Raw genomic sequence first — 5,190 nt, 5'->3', positions numbered from 1 at the left:
CATTTTACGTCAGATAAAAACTTTGGTTGTAAGATTTAGATAATTATTTAATAAAAGCTAGATATTTTAAATGAGAATAGGAAAGAAAAGTATTTCTTTGTGCCCCCTTTCCCTGTTAATGCCCTACCTGGCCCCCTGGCAAAACTTTGCTAGACCCGCCCCTGCACAGTTACCAGCTGTCAGCTACATAAAAAAGGATCCTGGTGGGTGGTCTTCACGTTTCCCTCTCACCAGATATCCAAACCAACATCATGACCAGCAGCTTTACAGCTGTGGCTCCAGCAAACATCAGCTGATACTAGAAATTAATATTAAATAAATTCTAACAACAGCCGATCAAGCTTAAACGTGCTGCTGTTGTTTAGCGCGACATCTGCTGGTTTCGTCTTTCTGGCGCAAAGTGGGCGATAAACAAACAAGAGAGAAAAGCCGATCAGCTGATCATCGATCAGTTTCATGATTGAAGTAGCAACAGGAGAGGGAGGATGAGAGAAGAGGCAGCTGTGCAGCGTAAAGACAGAATAAATCCAGCTTTGTGTCTTTTTCCATTCTAGCTGAAGTTCGGGACAAACTGCGTCTCTTCTCAGCTCAATACGAAACGTGTAATATTTTCTCTGATTGAGGGACCATTCCATTTTTTTAAGGAGCCGTTGGCAACTCTACTAACTAACCTTATGAATAAAATAAAGTTCACTATCAGTAACATCATAGCAACCGAACAGCTGTATAAAAACTCCAAGCTGGCTAGAACGCAGTATGAGTTATTGCAACTGACAGTAAAAAGTCAGCAACATGAAAATAAACTCCACCTAAACTTAGTTCATATCTGACCCAGATAGACTGCAGGTCATAACTTCTTACCTGAAGTTCAGTTCACCTGACACTCGGACTGGCGGCTGCCTCGGGGCTCTCCTCCTGCCTCCCCTTCCCTCATCCACCTGCTGCCTCTGTGGAAGCCCCGCCATAGCCACCACCAAACAACGGAGTTATTTCTACACATCGACCTGCATCTGGCCAATCCACCACCTCTCATTGTTCATGCCGTTACAAAAAAAATAAAAAATAAGTCAAATAAGCCCGATGGCCAGTCCAGCTATGTTAACCTGCAACCAAATCTGCAGCTCCATACAGCAATGTTACGACTTAGATTACATCTTATAACTCATAACTCTTATGTTAGCTCCCCTCTGTAGCATACTGTCTGAAATATTCCACGGCTGCAATAATTCTTTAAGTGTTATTTTTTCCTTGGTATTCTAATTTCGCCGAAGTTTACTAAACTCAACAAACTTAATATTACTTACCGGGACATTTATTCTGTCCTCATTTTCTTTCACCGAAAAATTGTTTCCTGCAGTGACGTCTTTCGTGCTTGGCTCTCCTACCTTTGCTAACGTGATGCACATAGCGCAGAAGCCGATGCTGCATTCACTTACACTCGGATATCTGAGCGTCACCGTGAAAACATAATCGGATATTTGATTGAATTTTATTGTTTTGCCTTTGGGGTGGCACCTGGGGTGGCCAGTCTGGTTGGGGGGGTGGCCTGTGCGCCCCCAGGCCACCCCGCTGGACACGCCATTGACCATAGCCAAAGAAAGCTCGTTTATGACCAGCATCATGTAAATAAGCGCTCTGTAGAACCATCGCTCCATCCTCCAATCCAGCAGGTGGCGTCAGCGTGCCCGCAGGGTGAACGTCAGCCACAAACGAAGCCGAAGAAAACGTTAGCGTCATTTCCTGGTTGCTGTGCGACAAGCAACTGTAAAACTCGAAGCTCTGAACGCGGTCCTCTGTCATATAAATCTGCGAGTGGTCTCTGCGTGAGGCGAGCGGCTTTTCCCGGTGAGTGAGAGATTGAGCGTGAGGTCCGGAGCGCGCACAATGAATAAAAAGGGCTCTGAGAAAACACGCCATGTGGTAGCCTGGCTTAACAAAGCGGAGTGGGATCAGGTTCGGGACTACCTTTACTCGATGGACTCCTCTCTGCAGAGGTTTGCGTTAGAGAGGATATCGGCTTGGAGGGCCAGGTGCGCTGATAGTTTTCCCGTGGCCGTGGACTGCACAGCAGACCTCGTGCGCTGCCAGGTGCGGGACCGGTCCGGACAGCTTACCGGAGATGACTTGACCCTGATGTACGGGACGGCCCTGGTAAGATTTGTTAATCTTATCACGGATCGCCAGCAGGGGAGAAAGGCCCAGCCGCTGAGGCAACTGGCTGGAAACTTGAACATCCCCGAGTGGGTGGTGGATCTGAGGCACGAAATCATGCGTGGGACTCTTCCTTCTTTGAAATGGTGCCGAAAGGGATGTAAGGTGGCCCTGGAGTGGCTCCAGCAGGAGTTTTGGTCCAGACAGCTGGGAGGAGGCCCCGATGAGCAGCTCGTTGCCAGGCAGAAAGAAGTGGATGCCTGCAGAAACGCTCGGGAGCTGCTGATCTCTTTTCAGAAGGACCAGTACCAAGCTTTTGATGATGGGTCTCCTGAAGACAAGGGGAAGAGCTTGTGGCAGGCCCCCTTAGCAGACATGAGTTCGTTGCTGGGTGAGATCAAGCAGTTTGCACTGGGGTCCAGGGAGCTGTTGATTGATGTGCTGCTGGAAGACGGTTTTCTTGTTCCTACCATGGAGCAGCTGGAAGCATTAGGCTGTGCAACATCTGACAGTGCCAGTCCCACTGAGCCCAGAGTCCCACAAACCTTCCTGCGCTTTTGGCTGCCCCTGCTAAAGATGCTTAACTCTTCGTCTTTCATTCACCTCTTCCTGGAGAAGCTCTTTGTGGAACTGAAGCTGCTCAGCAAAGAGCCCAACGGTCACAGGTGTTTCTATATTTCTGCATGGATTTCAGAAGTCTTCCTCTGCAACAACAACAAATTTGAATATCATTTTGAGACAAGGTTGCAGAAGAAAGCCAGAATGAAGGACAGGATTTTCATCGACCGCATCAAGCTGAGGTGGCAGCAGCTTCTCTCTGCATGTCTGGATGCCCCCTGCATCAGCACACCTCACCTGATCCAGCTAGTCCTGGATGACATGGAGCATCCCCCCCCTCAGGAAACCAGAGAGAAGCTGTTCCAGCTCTGCTCCATCTACACACAGACAGAGCGCTCAGAGGCCAGCACACCTCTGCAGCAGCAGCAGCCCATATATACTGTGAGTATGCTGCTGGACCAGATGCAACACTCCTCACCGATGGACTCGGAGAGAAGTGAGGAGCGCAAATGGGCAGACGTGCAGGCTGAAAGAGCACTTGCCCTCAGACACGTAGCAGCATCCCCGGGGCCTCGGCTCCAGCCCGGCCAGCTGAGGGCCTCCTCTGGAGCAACAGCGAGCTCAACAAACTGAAATGTGGACTGAAGCTTTTTTAAGTTACTTGTGTTATTTTTGTTACTTGTGTTATTTTTTGTTTTATGTTAAATGGTAAATGTTTTATGTTAAGCACAAGATTGTTGTTGTTGTTGTCATTCCAGCCTCCGCTGACTCTTGTTGTGCTAGAAGCAGTTTTGAAGCAAAAATACAATATTCAGAAGACAAAATGTTGTGGAATTTTAACCATGAGCACAGTGCAGGTTCAGCAGTTGTGATTGTTTCTGTCCAGTCGAGCTCGTTAACTAAACATGTTGGCAGAAGCAGAAATAAAACTTTCAGAAGACAAAATGTTCTGATTTAAAGAAGGACCAAAGGAAGGAAAGCATAGGTTTTGATTAAGTCTGATAAACTAGAATTATAAGGTATTGTTACATTAAAAGGAGCAAAATGAAATAAAAAGGCTATATCAAAAACAGGTTATAACATAGGAAATGTGAGGTTTTAAAATGAAGTTAGTGTCAGCGTTTTAAGAGAGTGGTAAAATGATGAGTAACGTTGAAGAATATATATAAATACAAGTCTATAAGTCAAGAACATAATTAGGATAAGGCTTTTGATTAAAGAGTCCCAACTATGATAAGTTAGGGAGATGCAGGAAAAGGTGTTTTGTTTCCTTTGCAGAAGATCTCGGCGACCACAGGGGGTGAGGATCCTGGAGGCCCGAGGCCGGATGGACCACAAGAGAGGGTCAGAGCGAGGACACAATGTATTGCGACCTCTGGTGTACCAGAGGTCGAGAGAGGGAGTGTGGAGCAGGGAAATTATTTTACTGCTATTGTTAAATAATCGTCATCGTCACCATTGCATTAATAATATAATCTGCAGCATTGATATTGCATTCAGAGGTTTAAACAGTGTGTGTCTTTCAGAAAGACTAAGTTGCAGAAAGTTTGCATTAATGAAAGCAGAGTCTAAGTTATTCTGAGGAGCAGGTTAGACGAGGCTATTTGATGAGCCTCTGGTCTGGTGGAAGGTCAGAAGTGCAACGGGTGAGATGAGAGAGCATTTGAGGACGACATATACACACACACACTTAGTTAGAGAGAATCATTTATAGGTGAGAGGTTAGTTATGTTTACTCGCAACTGTGAAAGAGGAACAGTTTCTTGTTGTCTCGGCAAGAAAGAGGAAATACCTGGTGTGAATACGTATGAATGGACGGTGACTGGACGGACGAACTGAACTAAGGTTGGACCAACTGGACACTGAGGTAAAGACTGGACTAAGGCTAAGCACATGACTGATGACTGTTCTGTTTTAAGTTCATTTTCATGACATAGATTGGATCATGAGTGGGGAAAACTGAGCATTTTTAGTTTTGTACATTATTTTGACACATGAAATGTGTCAAAATAAAGGGGGGATTTAAGGTTTAAGTTGAAATGGGTTTAGGATCATTTTAGGACTTTTGGGGTGTTTGATGATTTAGATATGGTAAAACTGAGGCAGACATTGTTATTTTCATGTTTAAGTTGAAGGATTAAAATGAACTGAATCCTGGTTAGAAGATAAACTCTTTACACACATAAAGAGCATTTAGATTAAGTAAAGTTAATATAAAGGATAGAGCCCAGAACATGATATCTTGAACCAACTTTGAATAATTAAGGGAACATTAGATGAACACAGTAGATTAGTGAGGTGTACCAGAGAGAGGCTTTTTGTTTTCTATCCTTTACAGGAGAACATTCCAGTAACACAGCGACCACAGGGGTGGCAAGAATCTCCAGTTTCGCAAACAGGTCACATCTGGATTACACGCTGTGGACAGGGCGACCCCGGAGGCAAAGGTGGTGTGGCTGAAGGTGCTCAAACGCAAGTGGA

The 5,190-nt window shown here is 45.5% G+C and overlaps 1 pseudogene; it reads left to right on the top strand.

Annotated features, from left to right (window-relative positions):
* Positions 1–1,701: 1,701 nt before the first annotated feature.
* Positions 1,702–3,441, top strand: LOC146696208 (ribosomal biogenesis protein LAS1L-like; annotated as a pseudogene).
* The last annotated feature ends 1,749 nt before the right edge of the window (positions 3,442–5,190 follow it).

The sequence above is a fragment of the Copadichromis virginalis genome, linkage group LG12 (assembly GCF_057382275.1).
Source record: "Copadichromis virginalis isolate Kocher_CV1m ecotype Utaka linkage group LG12, C_Virginalis_male_GT1.1, whole genome shotgun sequence".
Lineage (NCBI taxonomy): Eukaryota > Metazoa > Chordata > Actinopteri > Cichliformes > Cichlidae > Copadichromis > Copadichromis virginalis.
The sequence above is the reverse complement of the archived record's forward strand: the minus strand, read 5'-3'. Positions and strand labels throughout refer to the sequence as shown.